The sequence below is a fragment of the Mustela nigripes genome, chromosome 2 (genome assembly GCF_022355385.1).
Source record: "Mustela nigripes isolate SB6536 chromosome 2, MUSNIG.SB6536, whole genome shotgun sequence".
NCBI lineage: Eukaryota > Metazoa > Chordata > Mammalia > Carnivora > Mustelidae > Mustela > Mustela nigripes.
The window spans coordinates 57,354,586-57,375,795 of record NC_081558.1 but is presented as its reverse complement, the minus strand read 5'-3'; the positions used below and the strand labels follow the sequence as shown (position 1 = coordinate 57,375,795).

At 41.5% G+C, this 21,210-nt stretch overlaps 1 protein-coding gene, 1 long non-coding RNA gene and 1 pseudogene across 3 annotated transcripts in view; all 3 read left to right on the top strand.

Annotated features, from left to right (window-relative positions):
- RAB7A (RAB7A, member RAS oncogene family) overlaps positions 1-21,210 on the top strand; it is a 72,550-nt gene that overhangs the window by 6,992 nt on the left and 44,348 nt on the right. The window lies entirely within an intron of this gene.
- On the top strand, positions 8,344-20,334 carry LOC132009909 (uncharacterized). Its single transcript, XR_009402090.1, has 2 exons — positions 8,344-8,970; positions 19,312-20,334. It is a non-coding gene; the product is annotated as an uncharacterized LOC132009909 (long non-coding RNA).
- On the top strand, positions 17,301-18,460 carry LOC132012527 (large ribosomal subunit protein uL24-like; annotated as a pseudogene).

Genomic DNA, 21,210 nt, shown 5'->3' with positions numbered 1-21,210 from the left:
ATTGATGCTTATATGGGTAGCTTGTAATTTGTGGCTGTTAAAATAATGCTGTATGAATGTTCTTGTGTCTGTCTGACTGATACATATACACATTTCTATTATGTGAATCCCGAGGAGTGGAATGGCTGAGTTTTAGGGTATGTATCTGTATTGTTTTGCTGGGGCTGCTGTAACAAATACCACAGACTGAGTGGCTTAACCAAAATGAATTTATTTTCCCATATTTCTGGAAGCTGGAAGCTCAAGTTCAAAGTGTTGGTCAGGTTGATTTGTTTTGAGACTTCTTTTCTTAGCTTGTAGTTAGGCGTCTTTTTATGTCCTCCCATGTTCTTTCCTCTGTACCCGTCCATGTCCTAGTCTTCTTAGAAGGACATCAGTCATACTGATTAGGGCTCACCTTCATGACCCCATTTAACCTCAGTCCCATCTTTCAAGGCCCTGTCTCCAAAGGTGGTCATGTGTTGAAGTAATGGGACTTAGACTTCAGTGTACGAGTTTGGCGGGGATTCACTTCATCCCGTCCCCGTGTCTGTTAACACCCTGGCTGATACTGTTGGTTATGCTATTGTTGTAGCCGCTTAAGCTCCCACTAGCAGCATTTGAGAGTTCCATATACTCCCATGTCTTTGCTAACACTTGTCTTCTTTTTTCATTTTTTTGCCCCTCTGGTAGGAACCCATTTTTTTTTTAATGGCCCCATTCAGTTACCAGTGTAGGCAGTCCTTGAGGGAATAGAGAAGTTGTTTCTACAGCCAAGTATGTTACAGTTTGAGACAGCCTCTTGTAAATGTCTTGTAATCCTCATAGGGTTAGAAAAGCAGAATGGTTTCAGTCCAGTGAGTAGTTAGTCCTCTGTAGTTGCCCTTGTGGATTAGTTTTTGCATTTATAATCTGGATCCATTCCTGGTGGTGGAATTGGCCCAGAAATATCATCTGTGGGATATAAATCTAGCCATAATAAATGTTACCTTCATTGAGACTCTTCTTTGATCTGACACTTGAGTTCTTAAAATACTGGATTCCTTCATACACATGTTAGAAATAGGCCTGTTTGCATGTTCTGACTGTCCATTTAGATATTGGTGTTTGACCAACAGCTTTCTGGCTGAGTGATCTTGAGCTTTTTTGTACATATGCTATAGACCTGTGTTTGGTGACAATAAAAATATTACATGATTTTACCCTTGACCCCCCAAACTTCTGGGGGGGGCAGGGATGAATCATTCTAAGATGGATCTTGAAATATTCCTCAGTAAACTTAATTTTTTTCCCACCAGTTCTAACTTTGCACAGTAAGTTACTATTTGTAGCATGTAAGTTATGCTTCTGGGCCAGTGATTAATATGTAGAGCTTTCCTGAATGCTAAACTGTGTTCTGTATTCATTTGACAGATTTTTATTGTCTAGTATAAGAAAACACTGCTGGCAGCTGTAGGGAGCATAAAATAAAGATCACTGGAGGTTTAGGAATAATTGTAAAAACAAAGCGGATGAGAGCTGTAAAAATAGCTTAAAGAAAATGCTAGAGGTGTTCAAGGGCTGGGGTTAGGCCAGTGTGGAGTGGAGTTTTGGTATGGAGAGGAGACTTGGGAAACCCATTATAGTTGGTGGGAATGGCATAAGCAAATGAATGGAGGTAGGGGAAATGCTAAGGCAGATGGAGAAGCTGCAATATCTCCAAATTGGGAATGACTGTATGTGTGGGGGCCAGATGGAATGGGGGAGGGGAGGCACTCCAGTGCCTTCTTGAAGAGTTTATGTTTAACGAAGTGATCCTTCACCCCATAATGCTAGGATAGGACATTATCCTTTCACTTGAACCTCATGACCCCTATTGAGTAAGGCAGGTGGTACCCCAGTTAAGAATAAGGAATGGGGGCGCCTGGGTGGCTCAGGGTAGGTTAAGCTTCTGCCTTCGGCTTGGGTCATGATCTCAGGGTCGTGGGATCGAGTGCCGCATTGGGCTCTCTGCTTGGCAGGGAGCCTGCTTCCTCCTCTCTCTCTCTGCCTACCTCTCTGCCTACTTGTGATCTCTGTCTGTCAAATAAATAAATAAAATCTTTAAAAAATAAGAATAAGGAATGATTTTGATGTTATAATTTACCTAGAGAAATACATTTTGAGAGATTAGTGGGACCTATACAAATGTGATTCAAATACAGATGTGTTTAAGCCTTCAAAGAGGTACTTCCTCAGAAGTGTCTTTAAAACAAATTAATAGTTGGCCTGGGAGGGATGGGATGGAAAAAGAACAGTTTGGTTTTCCTCTTGAGCCAGCCAGCCCATTGTGGGTTCCTCTTACTTTATGGACAACTTGTTTTACTAGGTAAATGCTGGAGATAAGTTAGGGTTGCTAGCAACATAAACAAAAACTTGGAGCTGTTGATGGGGCTCCTGGGTGGCTCAGTGGGTTAAAGCCTCTGCCTTCGGCTCAGGTCATGATCCCAGGGTCCTGGGATCCAGCCCGCCATCGGGCTCTCTGTTCAGCAGGGAACCTGCTTCCTTTCCTCTCTCTTTGCCTCCCTCTCTGCCTGCCTCTCTGCCTGCTTGTGATTTCTGTCAAATAAATAAATAAAATATTTTTTAAAAGAAACAAACTTTCAGCTGTTGAGAATAGTTCTGTGTAACTGTTATACTAGCTATCTGCTTTCCAGTCAGTTTTACCCCCCCCCAAAAAAAAAAAAAAAAAGAGAAAAGAAAAGAAAAAAGAAAGAAAGAAGGAAAAAGAAACCCATCATCCAGGTACCTGGCTAAAGACTCCGCTGGCTTTGGTACCTGCCTTTAGAAAGCTTGAGAACATTGGCATGGCACAGTCATGTATCTATTGGGCTGGACTACAAAGTTCTCAACAGGAATTGCTTTCCCAGGAACTTGCTTCTTTGTAAAAGTTGCCTTAGTTTTTTTGTTTTTTGTTTTTCTCCTTCCACCCCACATGATTGATACATGGAACAGAGCCTATATATAATCAGTGTCTTAGGGAGATCAGCAATTTCCTTGTTTAAGCTTCACTTAGAGTTCAATTGAAGCGGCATATTCCTCTCTTTCCAGATGAGGAAATGACCCAAAAGGAAGTGCTCAGTATCATGGAGGCCAGTAGTGGGATTGGAACTGGTGCTCCATATTCCAAGTTGTCAGATATTTCTTTAACCTTAATAGTGGTGAGAAAAATAACATCACATCTGGAAGGTTAGCCTATGTAAATTTTATTGTTCAGGTTTATTTAAGAGTTTGTTTGCTTTTGTTTTTCTTGAGCAAGGATGGTTTGTGGCTCAGTTGGTTAAGTGTCCTGGGATCAAGCCCCACAGTGGGCTCCCTGCTCAGTGGGGAGCCTGCTTCCCTCTTTTAACCCCGCCCCCTGCTTGTGCTCTCTCTTGCTCTCGTTCTCTCTCTCTCTCTCAAATAAAATCGTCTAAAAAATAAAAGAAAGATGCTTTGATTATTGTTTCTTTTTGAAATACAAGTTTTCAGGCAGTCATTTTTCCAGCAGTATGAGACTGAATAGGTAAGGCTACTCTGCAGCAACAAGTAATCTCAAAAAGGTTGAAAGCTCCTTAGCTTTATTTTCTGCACACACCCAGTGTGTGCAGTGTGAGTGTTCCAGGGGCTTTGCATTATTCCTTCTTCAGATGAAAGAGCAGCCACGATATGGACTGTTGCTGGGTGTCTCCGCGAAGTGAAAACTACTGGGGGGTCTTGCTCCTGCAGTTAAATGTTCCAGCCCAGGATGACACGTCACGTTGGCTTACAGCTCACTGGCTAGAATGAGTCACACCATACAAGAAACTAAGGAGTGTGATTCTCTTGTGGACTTGGAAAGCACACAGTTGGAAATATTTGGGAACTAGGATGAGTTTTACAGTGACTTGCCTGTAGTAATAGCTCTTGGAGAACGGAGTGGCTCATTTGCAGATTGTTGTTCCCATCAGCCGCAGTTTAAATGCAGAAAAGGATACAAAAGTTGCCTTACTCACAGATCACCTTTCCATCCTAGGACATGTTTCTTTTAAATGATGTGTGATAATCTCAATTTAAGTGCCTCCAAAATACCCTTTGCAGAAGTAGGTGTGAGAGAAACAATTGAGTCTGAGAGGTCCCTTGCCTTCCACATTTTCAGTGTTGGAAACCTACAAACCTATAGATTTACTGATTTCTCACCCCCACCACCCACTCCAACCCCCACCCCTGCAGTCCTCCTTGTAAGGTGCTATCAGATAGTCTTAAAAATAGTCCTTAGGTTCTTTACCTTCCCTGCCTGCAGAACCCTTGGTTTTCTATTGCCCTTGGTTATGTCCCTCCACATTCCACCTCTGGCTTGTCTTCCTGGTTTTGTCCTTTCTCTGACGCATACCCTGTATTGTTTTACTTAACCCGAAGTTGTTTTACTTACCTGTTTCATGCCACACTTTGTTCCCCCATTTCCTTCAGCTTGGTTCCTGCCACTTCCCTTCATTTCTGTGTTGTCTTTTGGCATCCTGCCTGGCTCAGGTACCGCCAGCTCAAATTTTTTTTTTTTTAAAGATTTTATTTATTTATTTGACAGAGAGAGATCACAAGTAGATAGAGAGGCAGGCAGAGAGAGAGAGGAAAGCAGGCTCCCTGCTGAGCAGAGAGCCTGATGCGGGATTCGATCCCAGGACCCCGAGATCATGACCTGAGCCGAAGGGAGCGGCTTAACCCACTGAGCCACCCAGGCGCCCCCACCAGCTCAATTTTTAAAGCTTTTTGTTGGCCACTTCAGCCCATACTTTCCTCAGCTTTCACTGAATGCCTGTGATTTGAATTTCATATGTGTCTTATACACATTTTATATATGTGTTCTACCCTACCCTAAGAGAGGGGCTTCAGGGTAGATAATAAACTAATTTATCTATTTTCCTTAATTGTTTGAAAGAAAGAATGAAAATACATTCTCCAAGTGGCTTTTGGGGGTGTGTGTATGTATGTGTGCATCTGTTGTGTTCTCTGGCTGAAAAAAAGAAATACCTGTAAATTCTTCATGTTTTTTTGTTTGAAATCAGTAGGCCAGAAGCAGTAGGATTTTGGAGACTTTTTAAAGCAGGGCCACAGTATGGCTCTCTAGGTAAGTTACTAAGCTTCCATTTGCACTTCTGAAAGATGAGAGTGGTGCATTGGCTATCCTCAAGATCCTTTCATATTTTGGCTTTCTTTGGCTCTTGATCATACTGCAGTGGCTTTGCAATATCCCAGCTGGCAAGATGACACCAAACTTTGAGAACCGATTAAGCCATTTCAAAAACTATCACCCACATGGAGTCCCGCTTGTTCACTTTTTTTTTTTTTTAAGATTTTATTTATTTATCAGAGAGAGAGAAGGGGAGAGAGAGAGCACAGGCAGACAGAGTGGCAGGCAGAGGCAGAGGGAGAAGCAGGCTCCCTGCCGAGCAAGGAGCCCGATGTGGGACTCGATCCCAGGATGCTGGGATCATGACCTGAGCCGAAGGCAGCTGCTTAACCAACTGAGCCACCCAGGCATCCCCCGCTTGTTCACTTTTTTATGAGGGGCAAAAGTAACCTCACTGTAGGTGGTTTAGTTTTTTGGTTTGTGGGGTTTTTTTTTTAGATTTTTAAAAATATACTTTAACAAATTTATTTGTCAGAGAGAGAGAGAGATCCTGTGAGCACAGGCACAAGCAGGGGGAGTGACAGGCAGGAAACCTGATGTGGGGCTCAATCCCAGGACCCTGGGATCATGACCTGAGCTGAAGGCAGATGCTTAACTGATTGAGCCACGAAGAAATCCCTAGGTGGTCAGATTTTTCCTAAAATGAACTTGTTTCTAGATTAGAGAAGCAAGTGAATAGTTCTTTATCACCCTTCTGGATAATTTGGTGGCTGTACTTCCAGACTTATATGTTCATATTTAAATGGGATGACACAGTACACACTCTGCTGTAACTTGCTTTTTAAAAACTTTTCTGTATATGGGGCGCCTGGGTGGCTCGGTGGGTTAAGCCTCTGCTTTCGGCTCGGGTCGTGATCTCAGGGTCCTGGGATCGAGCCCCGCATCGGGCTCTCTGCTTGGCGGGGAGTCTGTTCCCCCTCCTCTCTGCCTGCCTCTCTGCCTACTTGTGATCTCTCTCTCTCTCTCTCTCTCTGACAAATAAATAAATAAATAATCTTAAAAAAAAACTTTTCTGTATGTACTACACACCTTTCTTTGTCAGTACATACTGTTGTTGGGTGGTTTTGTTTTATTTATTTATTTATTTATTTATTTTTTAGATTTATTGGTGTGCATGTGTATATGTGCGTGCTCGCGTGCGGGTTTGTGGGGAGGTGGGCAGAGGAAGAAGGAGAGAGAATCTCTCAAGCAGACTTTGCACTGAGAACAGCCCACGCAAGGCTCAGTGTAATGACCCTAAGATCACAACCTGAGCCAAAACCAGGAGTCAGATGCTTAACCAGCGGCACCACCCAGGCACCCCCTGTACATACTTTTTTTAATGGCTGTATAATATTGCATTTACCAAGTTTAACCATCTTCTAAATGAATGTTTCAGTTACTTTTCAACTTTCCTGTTTTAGAAAATTATTTAAGGGGTTCCTGGCTGGCTCAGTCAGTGGAGCTTGTGACTCTTGATCTCCGGGTTGTGAGTTAGAGCCTCACATTATGTCTAGAGATTCCTTAAAAATAAATTTTTTTTAAGAAGACAGTTAATATTTATCTTCATCCACTTGTTTGATCATTTCCTTGTAGTTGTTATTCATACTTAAAATTTGGCATTCATTACCATACTGCCTCCAAAAAGGTTGTCTACTTAACATTTGTAGCCTTTGAATTCAATTTATGTAGTTGCCAACTGTCAATTTTCTTTCTTTCTTTCTTTTTTTAAGATTTTATCTATTTATTTAGTTGACAGAGATTACAAGTAGACAGACAGGCAGGCGGGGGGTGAGCACCAGGCTCCCTGCCGAGCAGAGACCCCCCCAAAACAGTGCTCCATCCCAGGACCCTGAGATCATGACCCAAGCTGAAAGCAGAGGCTCAACCCACTGAACCACCCAGTTGCTCCCCCAATTGTCGATTTTCTTAATAGCTGCCAGTTTAACTAGTGGGAAAATTTTAAATGATACCTCATTTCCATTTTATTGATGAGTAGATTAAGCTTTTGAAAAAATATTAGCCATTTTTTTCCTTCTGTGAATTGACTATTTTCTCTAAAGCCCAAGTGAGGCAGGTTTTTGTTTTAACCTAAACTTTTTATATAGCAAGCATATTGACCCTTTTTCATGTTATAAACATTCCAGGCTTGTTTCTCATGGCTTGGTTTGGTTAATGGTGTGTTTTGTAGTAAAGAAACTTTCCTGTAGTCAATGTGGTTGATTTGTTTTGATTTGGGGGTTTCATGTTAGTTACTATACTAGGCCTTCCCTATCCAAAGGGCAATAAAAACAGTGCTCCCCCTCCCCCAGTACTTAGCACATTGAAATTCTTAGGTATGATGCAATATGACATCAGAATCTTTGCAAATATGTGGCAGTATTTTGCTACATTGTCATCCTTTTCTCACTGACTAAAATCTTTTTTATCACACACTTGATTACCTACCTACATGTATCTCTTTTTAACTCTTCTGATACACTCTTTGTCTCTGGGATAGTAGTACCACTGTCTTACTTGCTTCTGCTTCATAATACATTTTGACAAGCTCATCGGTTTTCCATCTGTCATAAAACTCTGTCAGCATTAGGTTCAGAATATGTTTACTTCTCATTAAATTGGTTTTCTTTCTACCCATTGTCCTGGGCCCTTAATCACTTTGGCAGCTTCTTCCATCAAGAAATTTAGAAGAAACTTTTTCTAAGGTGTTCTGGCAGAGGGAGGCAGCTCAGTTCTCTCCCCTGTGTATCTGGGACAAATAATGTATAATTGTTCATCCAGTCGGTTTTCTTGAGCACCACCATATCCCAAGCCTTGGGCAAGGTAGTAGCTCTACAAATAGTAGAAAACCTGGTTTCTGACCCCCAAGGAGCCTTGATTTTGGTGGGGCAGTGGTACATATCTTTCAGTCCTTGTAACCCAACGGGTTGCAAAAAGACTTTGGAAACCAAGTATTAGGTTTTATGTTCATGAAGTTTTTATGCATTTCATGTTTTGCCATGTCTGGTCATTTCTTGCAGTATTTGAACATACACAATTCATAATCTGCGCTCTGGATGGGTTTTTTAACCAACTTTTCTTGTTTAACTTTGACATACTAGATTTCTTTGTCACTTCTGGTGGAGGATTTTAATAGCAGATTCCATATCAGTGTCCCAGACTTGGCATGAGTTTCAAAAAATTTTCTTTTTATTAATTAATTGTAACAAATAAGAAGGGAGTTAATTGGGCACCTGGGTGGCTCAGTGGGTTAAAGCCTCTGCCTTTGGCTCAGGTTATGGTCTCAGGGATCGAGCCCCTCATCAGGCTTTCTGCTCAGCAGGGAGCGTGCTTTCCCCCTCTCCCTCTGCCTGCCTCTCTGCCTTCTTGTGATTTCTCTCTGTCAAATAAATAAACAAAATATTTTAAAAAATAAAAAACAAAAGAAGAGAGTTAATTTTTTTACAGATAAAAAGTAGACCATTGGGCCAGTCTTTATTTTCAGGGCTGTTGATGTTGAAAAAATGTTAGCAGTTTGAATTGAGAGAAACGGTTGTTTCAGATAGGAAAAAAGCGCACTTGGTCAGCCAGTTCTTCCCTTTGTTCCCTTGCTTTTTATCTTTTAAAGTTGTAGCTAATCATTTCTGCATGACAACAACATGAAATCCTGTCTGCATATGACTGGACACTGCCCCTGCCAAGTGGCTGTCTTCTGTGGCTTGCAGTTCTGTGTGCCCATAAAGTCATCTGGAGGTACAGAGCATCCATGATCTACTTGGGGGAGAGAAAGGCATGCTGTTTCTGTGAAGACTTGTGGCCAGACTTCTGTTAGCCCACTGGAGAAGTGCAGCAATAGCAAGATTTCCCTTGTGAGTTTGGGAAGGGGATGTGGGAGGGAAGTGAGGAGCTCATGTTGGTCAGCCTCGTAATGTACACTCGGCCTAGACAAATGGTGTATGTAGTTAATGAATAACCTTACCTGTGGTTGTTCACAGGCGAAGATAAAACCGTGCCTGTCAGAATCTGAGAAGTGAGTTGTTCTTTCTGCTTCCCGCTGCTGTGGTAGAGAACTGGTTCTACCCCAGTGACAGGAGAGGTGGAAATGTAGTCATTCAGACCTGCAGGTATCCAAAGGATGCTTTGTAGCAGGTGCTGTGTTAGGGAAATGCCAGAGAAGTAAGATAGTTCCTGTGCTGAAGGAATTTTTCTTTTTGACTGTGTGACACGTGAGGAGCCACCCACAAAAGGGGATGATGTAGTGTGAAAAGATGTGATAGCAGGCTTCCGACCCAGATGTTCAGTTTTGGGATGTGGAGAGGGAATGATAAACTTCATACATTCAGTTGTACAGAATGAAACATTGAAAACATAAAATATTTTCCTACCTTAATCCCTCCTGTACCATAGAGACATTGAACCCTATAAAGCTGCTTGGTTTTGACCTACAAAAATGACATTTTCATAGGATTCAACCTAATAAACACAAATGGGAGCATGTCTTCTTCTTTACCCTACTTCAAAAATATCTAGCTACATTTTAGAATATTCACTCATCATACATGTAAGTCTGCTTTTGTGTGTTTATGTTTTGAATATGTATTGTGAAGTAGGGGCAGAGTTCTTTCACCACTTGGGTTTTCTTGGCTGAGAGAGTTGTATCAAGGAAAGGAGAGAAGTGGACCCATTACCTTCCCAGTATGTTAATTTGGCAGAACCCGGAAGTAGGGCGTCTAGATTCTTGGCAGTGACTGATTGGAGGTGATAGATTTGAGAGGATGGTAGGCCTCAAAAATGAGGAGGAGAGATTGGGGCTGAATACAGTAAGAAAGCTGGCGTGGTATACACCGCTACTCGGTATGGCAGGCTTTGTTTTTTTTGGGTATGTGATTATTCAAGAGACGAGGTAGGAAGTACTGTGATGTGAATAAAGGCAGACATATTTGTGGTACTTCATCTTCATATTAACCACATTTCATTGTGATAATCTGTCCATATTTACATATTTGTATTTTTTTTTTATGATATTTGATAGAGATCACAAGTAGGCAGAGAGGCAGGCAGAGAGAGGAAGGGAAGCAGGTCCCCCGCTGAGGAGAGAGCCTGATGTGGGGCTCGATCCCAGGACCCTGGGAACATGACCTGAGCTGAAGGCAGAGGCTTTAACCCACTGAGCCACCCAGGCATACCCATATTTACATATTTGAAAGGAAATAATAAAATATGAGGGACATTATTCTAGTTCAAAGGATTTACAACTAAAATAGCATAGGTAGGGTATGTGCAAGCCTCATCTAAGATGGTGACCGTGGCTCTAAAAGTAGGGACACCTATTTGACAGGTTTTGTGCAGATGGAGGCAGGCATCTTGTGCTTGGAAGCGCAGCAGAAATGGTGAAAGAGGAAACAGAGCTAACTGCTCCAAAAAAAATAAGATTGCTCGCTAAACAAAGATGCATGGGCAGTGCGGGCATGGTGTGGTACCCTTATTTGTATCCATTTCTGGTGATAACTGAATAGAAGTTCCAAACTTCTATTGCTCCTAACCAATGATAATGTCATAGTGAAAACTCATTCATATTCATAGCCATTGACAGATTAATTGTTGAGGTATTTTGGCTGTTTTTGGAGGAATACTGTGTTTGGGGGAAATTGCTGACCGTTAGAACCTTAATTTCCTAAACATTTTAACTCCCAGCATATCCTGCTGATACAAATTTATTGCTTCAAAAAAGGCTTGTTTTAAAGATTTTATTTGAGAGAGAGAGAGCAGGGAGAGGAGCAGAGGGAGAGAGACAAACAGACTCTGTGGTGAGGTGGAGCCCCATGCATGGCCCAGTGTCATGACCTGAGCAGAAATCAAGAGTCAGATGCCCAGGGCACCTGGGTGGCTCAGTTGGTAAAGGGTCTGCTTTCAGTTCAGGTCATGATTTCAGGGTCCTGGGATTGAACCCTGCATTAGGCTCCCTGATGAGTGGGGAGTCTGCTTCTTCTTTCCCTCTCTCAGTCAAGTAAATAAATAAAAAAAAACCTTAAAAAACAAAAAAAAAAAACAAAACAGTTGGATGCCCAACTGATTGAGCTACCCAGGTACCCCCCAAAAAGCCATGTTTTAGAGAGAGAGGGTTTCTAGAGTGAGAACTAAGTACTTTACCTGTATGGAGCATTTTTTGTATCCTTTCTTGTGTATGCTTCCAGAAAGTTGCCTCTATTAAGACAAAGGAAGCTAAATATTTTAGCAAATATTCAAGTCCCTAATGTGTTCTGAGCACAGAGTTCGAAGTATTAACTCCAGCTCTGAAGTATAGCTTCAGAGCACCAGATCGTTGTACCCAGAATAAAAAGACTCCTAAAGTAAATTCTGTGTCATGCTCCCAGTCAGCTACCTCTCTCTTAATACTCACATACCACTTTTAGTATTTTGAACAGTACTTAAGCCCAGGAGCCACCAGTTTGGTATTTTCAATCTGTGCTATTAGATGATCTTTGTCTTTTGCCACTTATCATTTCCTTTCCTGTGATGGTCTTCTGTAGTTGCAAGAGATTTAAGAAAGATGGTACATTTTTTTAAAAAAGATTTTATTTATTTATATGCCAGAGAGAGAGAGCACAAGCAAGGAAAGCAGGCTTCCCAGTGAGCAGGGAGCCCAATGATCCCATGACCCTGGGACCGCAACCCGAGCCTAAGGCAGATGCCTAACTGACTGAGCCACCCAGGCACCTCAAGAAAGATGGTAACATTTAAGGAGAAAGACTCATCCTGATCCTTTACTAAAACTAGAAAACAAATCATACTTATATCCAAAAAATATGCATGCATTTTCTGCTGAGAGAATTAGCAGTGATTCAGAGGCTTGAATAAGTTTGGTCAGGGTGTGAAAATTGGACAAGTTCACTGATACTTAAAAGACTATAGACTACAGTGATGTCACACAAGATGACTGAGGGGGAAGCATTAGAAGTCAGTCCCTCTACAAAGTCAGCCACTGACCTGGAAAGAGTATTTTGGAATCAACTATCTTGGAACTGTGGAACCTGATTGGATGGAGATGTACCTCATGAAGGGATAGAGTGCTGATCTTTCCTAAGTGAGTGCTGTGCTAACAAATGAACAATTCCAGCTCTCAGCAAATAACAATCAGCAATCCCTGAGGAACAGGGGAGTGAGATTTCAGAAGGTTCATTTCTCAACAAGAAGAAAAAGTGTGAAGCATATGAAGAAACAGGAAAATGTACCCGTTCACAGGAAAAAAAGGAACTGGACAGAAGCCATCTCAGAGGAAGCTTAGACATTGGAATTAATAATAAGCATTAAATTGGGGTGCCTGCATAGCTGACAATCCCAACTCTTGATTTTTGGCTCAGGTCATTATCCTGGGGTCGTGAGATAGAGCCCCATTTTGGGCTCCATACTCAGCAAGGAGTCTGCTTCTCTCTCCCTCTCCCCTGCTTGCCCTTGTGCGCTCCCAGGGTCCTCTGCCCCGCAGGGAGCCTGCTTCCTCCCCTCTCTCTGTGCCTACTTGTGATCTCTGTCAAATAAATAAAATCTTTTTAAAAGCAAACAAATAAATAAGTAAATAAAAGACTTTAAATCCACTGTGTTAAATTACTTGGCCAGAGGAAATCATGGACAAAGAACTAAAGGCAACTGAGAATATACAATGTCTGCACAAAATGAGACCATCAAGAAAGAAATTATAAAAAGGGAACAAATTCTGGAGCAGAAAAAAAAGTACAGTAACTGAAATGAAAAATTTTTTTAAAGATTTATTCGTTTATTTTAGAGAGGGAGAGAGAATCTCAGGCAGACTCCCTGCTGAGCAGGGAGCCCAGAGCAGGGCTCAGTCTTACCTGAGATCATGACCTGAGCCCAAACCAAGAGTCAGACACTCAGCCAACTGAGCCACTGAAGTGCCCCAAAATGAAATTTATTAGAAAGGTTTGGCAGCAGATGTGAGCAGACAGAAGAAAAGATTGGCAAGCTGAAGACCATCAAAATTATTCAGCCTGAGGAACAGAAAGAAAGAAAGAATTACGAAAGATGACACAGCCTGAGAGATCTGCAGGACATCATCATCCATGTCAATACACTTCATAGGTGCTCCAGAGGTAGAATATTTAGAGAGGAACAAAACATTTGTGAAAATCAAATGGCCGAAAACTTCCAGAATTTAATGAATTTACACATCTAAGAAGCTTAATGAATTCCAAGGAGGATAAACTCAAGAAATCTATGCCAGGACACATTACAGTCAAATTGTAACTTGAATTTGCAAAGCAACAAGAACTTGAAAGCAAGAGAATCAACTTGTCATATATAAGGAATTCTAAAGATTTTCACACTTGATTGCTCATCAGAAATCATGGATGCCAGGGACACCTGGGTGGCTCAGTCATGTAGTGCCTGCCTTCAGTTCAGGTCATGATCCTGGGGTCCTGGGATCGAGACCTGTGTTGGGCTCTCTGCTCAGCAGGGAGTCTGCTTCTCTCTCTTCCTGTATCCCTCTCCCCACTTGAGTGCATGCGTGATCTCTCTCTCTCTCTCAAGTAAATAATATCTTAAAAATTACATTTATTATTACTACAGCAAGCCACTGTAAAACTCATCCTAGTTCCCAAATATTTCCAACTGTGTGCTTTCCAAGTCCACAAGAGAATCACACTCCTTAGTTTCTTGTATGGTGTGACTCCTTCTAGCCAGTGAGCTGTAAGCCGACATGACGTGTCATCCTGGGCTGGAACATTGAACTGCAGGAGCAAGACCCCCCAGTAGTTTTCACTTCACGGAGACACCCAGCAAAAGTCCATATCGTGGCTGCTCCTTAAGCTGAAGAAGGAATGATGCAGAGCCCCTGGAAAAAATTACATTAAAAATTCAACTAAATACAAAAAATATCAGTAAATGAAGAATTGAATAATGGGAAAATAGACATACGGAAAACAAATGGTATGTGGCAAAAGTAAATCTTTCCTTATCAGTAATAACCTGATCCTATTCCCCAAGCATCTCGCACACACAGCCTGTACTACTTATATTGCTCCCGTCTGCAGCTGTTTTGTGCCTAGTCTCTGGCTGATCTGTACTGTGTTGTCAGGCTCGATGGAGTTCAGCGTCTTCTTTCTTTTCATCTAAAATTTAGGGAGTGCAAGTCAACCTCCCCATGGTCTTTGATTTGATTTCTGCCTTGGCCATCCACCATGAGAGATTCAGTTGTCTTCACTATATTTTGTTTTCTGATTCTTGCTGGACAGTCTAAAACAGAAGTGTCTTAGAATAAAAAGGAGCCTGGCAGCCATCTCTGTTGGCCCTGGTTGTGACAGGAGGGAGAGGTTTGGGTCATGCCATCAGGCTGCCTGGTTTGCAAAGGATTTCTTCTTACAGACACACATTGAGGACAGTTGGTTCCCTCTGGTGCTGTGCTCCTGCTGCTGGAGGTGGAGGAGGTCCCAGGGCCACTGGTAGGGGGCTGAGCTGGGAGGGTGGTCCTTGACAGACTAGGTGCAGGACTGGCAGGCGCCATGGGCTTCTACTCTGAGCTCTGGTACTCCTCTACCACTGATTTTCCGCCTTGCAGAGCCAGGTGGGAATAGCAGGCTTGCTGCACGTATTGTTTACTGCATTGTCAGACACCTGCTGAACCTGCTAGGTTGGGGGAAGAATGCAGTTATTAGGGTCAGCAGAAGGGGAGGAGGGACTTCCTATCATGGGGGTGGCCCTCCACCTTGGGTTTCTTGGTGTCACTGAGGTGGCCATCACACTCTGGTACTTTCAGTGCTGTTCCTGAGTCCTGGATCCCACCCATAGCCCATGTTCATCATGACCTTGGTCACCCTGGAAGTCCTTCTTGTCATGAGGCACTTTATGTATAAAGATCTGAGTTTCTCCTTCTGGCCTTATTTATCCATGGATCCCTCATAATATTTTCTAACGTTCCTCTATTGCTGGAGTTGAGGGTCATAATTTTCTTGAGGTTTTCACATTCAAGAGGTAAGGATATTGGAATATGGTATTGCCCCTTCAGGATCTGCTTTCATAGCTCTCATAAGTCCTTTCCCACAAAAGGCAGGGACACCAGTGACCATGGTGACAGAATGATTAGCATGTTTCACACATTCACCAGAGTGGGTGAAGGGGGGAGTGTGGGGTAGAGGGTGACTTTGGATCATTGTACTTTTGGCACAGGAAGGGTTCTGGGGTAGTATAAGGGAGGCTCTTAAAATAGGTTTTCTGCTTATGGCCAGTGGTGAACTCATTGCTCAGGCCAAAGTCTGCAGTTTTTACTTTCAGTGTCACAGAGCAGGTTCCTCTGCTTCAGGTCCCTGTGGATTATGCCCTACTGCACAGTGGCTACTGGCTGCTGGAATTTGCCTCTGGCTTCTTTGTCTGTCATGTGGCCATGGTCCACTGTAAACAACCAAACAGGTCTCCTCCACTAACGTACTCGCAGGCAAGGAATAGTGCTTCCTCAGTGTCAGTCACCTCTGCTTTACAATATTGGTGTGATTCAGGGTCTTTGTGCTGTGTGCTTCATAGAAAGTGCTTCATGGAAAAGTGCCTGGAAACTGGAGGAGCTCTGCTGACTCTCCTTAATGACCTTCACAGCCTCTGTCCCCATCAAGATGTGCTGGGCCAACTTCCACCATTGCAAAGTTACCCTGCCCAATGGTCTCATAATTGGAGCTCATAATTGTAGATATGGGTAATTAGTTACCAGAGATGGCTGCAAGGTCCTACTGCATGGTGATCTGCTAACCATTCTAAGTGGCAGTGCCAACTGTGCTAACAACACTAATACTAATGATATAAAATAAAATTATGCTTACTAATTATGCTAATAAAATTAAAAAGTGAGAAAAGACAATGAAGAAAAATAAGAAAATAGAACCAAAAAGAAAAAGGAAAATAGAAAAAAAAAATGGGAAAAACGAAAAAATGGAGAATGAAGAAAAAAGAAAACAAGATGGAAAGAAAAAAAAGGAGAAAACAATCTGTCAGGTACCAGAGTCCATCAGGTCACCAAAAACCAGCTTTCAGGGCTTTAATGACCAAAAACCTAGGCCCAGCCAGGGGCCCAGATAGCTGTTTGTAATTCATTGCAGTAATGGAGGGCAAGAAATGGACTAGTAATGCTGGGGATAATCTACAAGGGTTTTCTTTTTGGTCTTAAGACTTCTTGCTCTTTTTTTAAGATTTGTTTATTTCTTAGAGAAAGTGGGAAGTGGGGGTGGGGAGAGAATCAGAAGCAGCCTCCCTGCTGAGCAGGGAGCCCTGTGCAGGGCTCAGTCTTACAACTCTGAGATCATGAAAGAGTCAGACACTTAACTCACTGAGCCACCCAGGCACCATGCCCCCCCCCCCCCCCCGCAAGGGACTCCAAGAGCTTTCTGTTTAGGTGGATTATTAGAAAGTAATATTTACTTTATAGAAAATTAAAATCTGTTGTGCTTCACTGGGCTTTTCCTTTCTAGTTTGGAAATCTGTAATAATTTCTGGCTTTAACTACTTCACCGTTTACACTTAAAATATTCATTTCCTTTTGCTTAAACTCTGGTCTCAAAATGATGATATGTCTGTTGGCATCACAGTATTGTAGGAAAGGGTTTTGTCGCATACAACACAATAAGGTACAGTATTAACATCTGTAAAGCTGATGGATAATGACAAATAAAATAGCTGTAGAGTACACACAAAAGGAAATGAGAAGGGACTTAAAATGTTTTACTACTAAAAAAAAAATCAGCTGAACACAAAAGAAGATAGTGGTGCAGAATAACAAAAAAGCTGTAAGGCTTACAGAACACGGACACCAAAATGACAGAATTAAGTCCTTCCTTAACAGTAGTTTCTATAAATATAAATGCATTAAACTCCAAAAAGACAGATTGGCAGATTGGCTAAAAAAAACCTGATCCAATTATTTATTTACAAGAGACTCAGTTTAGATCCAAAGACACAAAAAATTTGAATATGAAAGAGTGGGAAAAGAGAATTCTCATAAATAGTAACCAAAAGAGAGCTGGCTGGGATGGCTGTACTGAGATGAGTCAAGATAGATTTTAAATTGGAAAAATTTGCAAAGGACAAAGAAGAACATAAAAGGTTCAGTACAGCAAGAAGATAAAATAGTGGTAAACATTTACACATGTAATGACAGGTCAGGAAATTATATGAAGCAGCCCTTCCCTTTTGTGGCCATCGCTGAAGTGCCCTTGGCCAACATGAAGTTGTGACTTCTGACCAGAGCAAAAACTGTAAACAGCATTTCAGTGCGCCATCCCACATTCGCAGGAAGATCATGTCTTTCCCTCTTTCCAAAGAGCTGAGATGGAAGTAAAAGGTTCGATCCATGCCCATCCGAAAGGGTGATGGAGTGCAGGTTGTGCGAGGACACTACAAAGGTCAGCAAATTGGCAAATTATCCCAGGTTTGCAGGAAGAGACATGTCCTCTACATTGAACCAGTACAGCAAGAGAAGGCGGATGGCCCAACTGTCTGTGTGGGCATTCACTCTAGCAAGGTGGTTATCACTAGACTAAAACTGGACAAAGACCGCCAAAAAGCCCTTGAACACAAAGCCAGATTTTGCCAAGTAGGAAAGGAAAAGGGCATATATAAGGAAGAAACAATTGAGAAGATGCAGGAGTAGAATAATCATATATGCAACTTTAAATAAAAACTGCTAAGTTTCGCCTGGGTAGTTGAATCTTGTTAAGTGTCTGCCTCTGGCTGGGGTCATGATCCCAGGGTCCTGGGATTGAGCCCCACATTGGGCTAAAACCAGTTAAAATGAAAAAAAATTCTATGAAGCAAAAATTGACAGAACTGATGGAAGAAGTAGATAATTTTACAATGATATTTAAGAGTGGGTAGAACCAGAGAACAGAAGTGAGGAAATAGAGAACTTCAATAGCAATAACCCAGCCAGATCTAAGGGACACACACAGGACTCCACCCAGAAACAGCACATGCGTTCTTCTCAAGTGCTCATGGGACCTTCTGTAGGACACACCTGCTCTTAGGCCACAGCGTAAGTCTTGGTAGCAAGATAGATATCATACAAATTTCTTTTCGGACCATAGTGAAATGAAGTTAGAAATCAGTAACAGGAGGAAAACTGGAAAATTCACAGATTTGCAGATGTTAAACAACACGCTCTTAAAGAACCAGTGGAGTGGGCCAAAGATGAAATCACAAGGGAAATTTTTAAATACTTAGAGATGAATAAAATGAAAACACAATATACTAAAACTTATGGGACACAGTAAAGCAGTGCTAAGGGAGGAATTCATAGCGATAAATGCTAACATTGGGGGGAAAAAAGAAACCTCTCTTTGAAGATTTTATTTATGTATTTGAGAGGGAGCAGACACAAGTAGGGGGTGGGGAGGGCAGAAGGGGAGGAGAGGGTGGGAATCTCAAGTACACCCCGGTCTGAGCACAGTCCCAGCTGGATTGACTTAAAAAAAAAAATACTCGCATTTCTAAAATCGGGAATGAGCTTTATTGGGAATTTACTACCTATTCTACAGGGGGTAAAAAAGGATTATGAGAGTCCTGGGGCGCCTGGGTGGCTCGGTGGGTTAAAGCCTCTGCCTTCGGCTCAGGTCATGGTCCCAGGGTCCTGGGATCGAGCCCCGCATCGGGCTCTCTGCTCAGCAGGGAGCCTGCTTCCTCCTCTCTCTCTCTGCCTGCCTCTCTGCCTCCTTGTGATCTCTGTCAAACAAATAAATAAAATCTTAAAAAAAAAAAAAAGATTGAGAGTCTTGTGAACACTTGTACAACAACAGATTTTTATAACCTGGATAAAATTAATAAGTTCCTAAGACAAACCATAAGTGACTCTTAATCTCACAAAACAAACTGAGGGGTTGCTGGGGGGAGGGGGGCTGGGAGAAGGGTGGGATTATGGACATTGGGGAGGGTATGTGCTTTGGTGAGTGCTGTGAAGTGTGTAAACCTGGTGATTCACAGACCTGTACCCCTGGGGATAAAAATATATGTTTATAAAAACTAAAAAATTAAAAAAAATTAATAAGTTCCTGGAAACACAGACTACCAAAACCAACTCAATAAAAATCGTACTTATTGTCAAGTAAGGAGATCAAATCGAATACCTGAAATCTACTGGTAGAGAAAAACCTTGGACCTGATGTCTTCACTAGTGAATGCTAACTAACATTTAAAGAACTAACTGGTCCTCTCATTTTTCCCAGAAATCAAAGAGGGGAGGAACACTTACTAAATCATTCTATGAGCCAACATTGCTCTGATAACCAAGGCCAAGCAAATGCTACAAAAATTAAACTACAGGTCAGTAGCCCTTAAAAATACAATGATTTGAGAATCTTGAGTAAAATACCAGCAAATCAAATTAAGCAGTCCTTTAAAAGGATTATACACACCACGAGCAAGTGGGATTTGTTCCTGGAATGCTAGGATGATTGCACATTCAAAAAGTGATCAATATAGTACACATTTATAGAATGAAAGGAACAAAAAAAATCCACACATGATCATGTCAACTGATCCAGAAAAAGCCTTTGATGAAGTTCAGCAGCCTTTCGTGACTCGAAACACTAGGAATAGAGCACTGTTACTTCAGCATGATAAAAGCCATATACGAAAGGCACCCAGTGAACATCATAGTGGTAAAAGACTGATATGATAGTGCTTCCTCTGATTTAGTTCAGGGACAAGGCAGGAATGCCCACTGCCACTGCTTCTATTCATAACTGTACTGGAAGTTCTAACCAGAGCAGTTTGGCAAGGAAAAGAGAGAAAAGACATCCAAATGGGAAAAGAAAGAGTAGATGCAGATGACGTGATCTTATATATGTAGAATATCTGAAGATTTCATACTGAAAAATGAAAATTAAAACCTGTGACAGCACTAATAAACTAATTTCAGCAAAGTTGCAGGAGAGAAGGTGAACACGCAAAAACCAGTTGCATTTCTGTATACTTACAATGAACCTAGCCAAAGAGGAAACCAGAAAAACAGTTCCACTTACGATAGCATCAAAAAAAGCAAAATCAGCTTGGTAGGAAAGACCATACTATCTGATTTCACTCATATATGGGATCTAGGAAATAAAACAAATGAGCAAAGGCAAAAAAAAAGAAAAAGAAAAAAGACACAAACCAAGAAACAGACTGTTAACTCTAGAGAACACACTCATTGTCACCAGAGGTGACCATGGGGTGTTGGGTGAAATTGATGATGGGGATTGAGGGGTGCACTTAGGATGAGCACCTGGTGATGTATGCAAGTATTGAGTCACTACATAGTACATCTGAAGCTAATTTAACACTGCATGTTAACTCTACTGGAATTTTTTTTAAAAACTGAGTTTAAAAAATAAACTCAGTGTATGAAAGACCTGTAAACTGAGAACTATAAAACTGCTGGGAAAAATTAAAGAAGATATAAAAAGATAGACATGTCACGTTTTTGGCTTAGAAAACTTAATTTTATTAGGATGACAATACTACCCAAAGCCATTTACATATTTGGTGCAATAAAATTTCAGTGACTGTTTTTTGCAGAAATAGAAAAACGCATCCTAAAATTCAGCTAGAAAATCATGGGACTCTGAATAGTGAAAACACTGTTGAAAGCTCAAAATAAAGTTGAAGTTTCCCACTTCATGATTTCAAAACTTACTACAAAACTACAGTAATCAAAATGTTATGGTACTGGCATAAGGGAACGTGTAGATCAGTGGAATATAGAGCCCAGAAATTGACCTTCATGTACAGGGTCAGTTGAACTTGCACAGGGGTGCTGAGTCCATTTAGTGGTAAAAGGACAGTGTCTTCAACAAATGGTAGTGGTCCTGGGAAACTCTACCTGCAAAAGAGTAAGCTTGACCCTTATCTATTAAACATGTACAAAAATTAGATCAAACCAAAGGATTTAAGAGTTAAAACTATAAAATTCTTGAAAGAAAATACAGGGTAAAAATTATGACATTGGATTTGACAGTGAAAGCATAGGCAGTGACAGGAAAAACAGGTAAATTGGACTTCATCAAAATTAAAAACTCTAAGGACACTATTAAGAGAGTAAAAAGACAATCAGAATAAGAGAAAGTACATGTAAATCATATCTG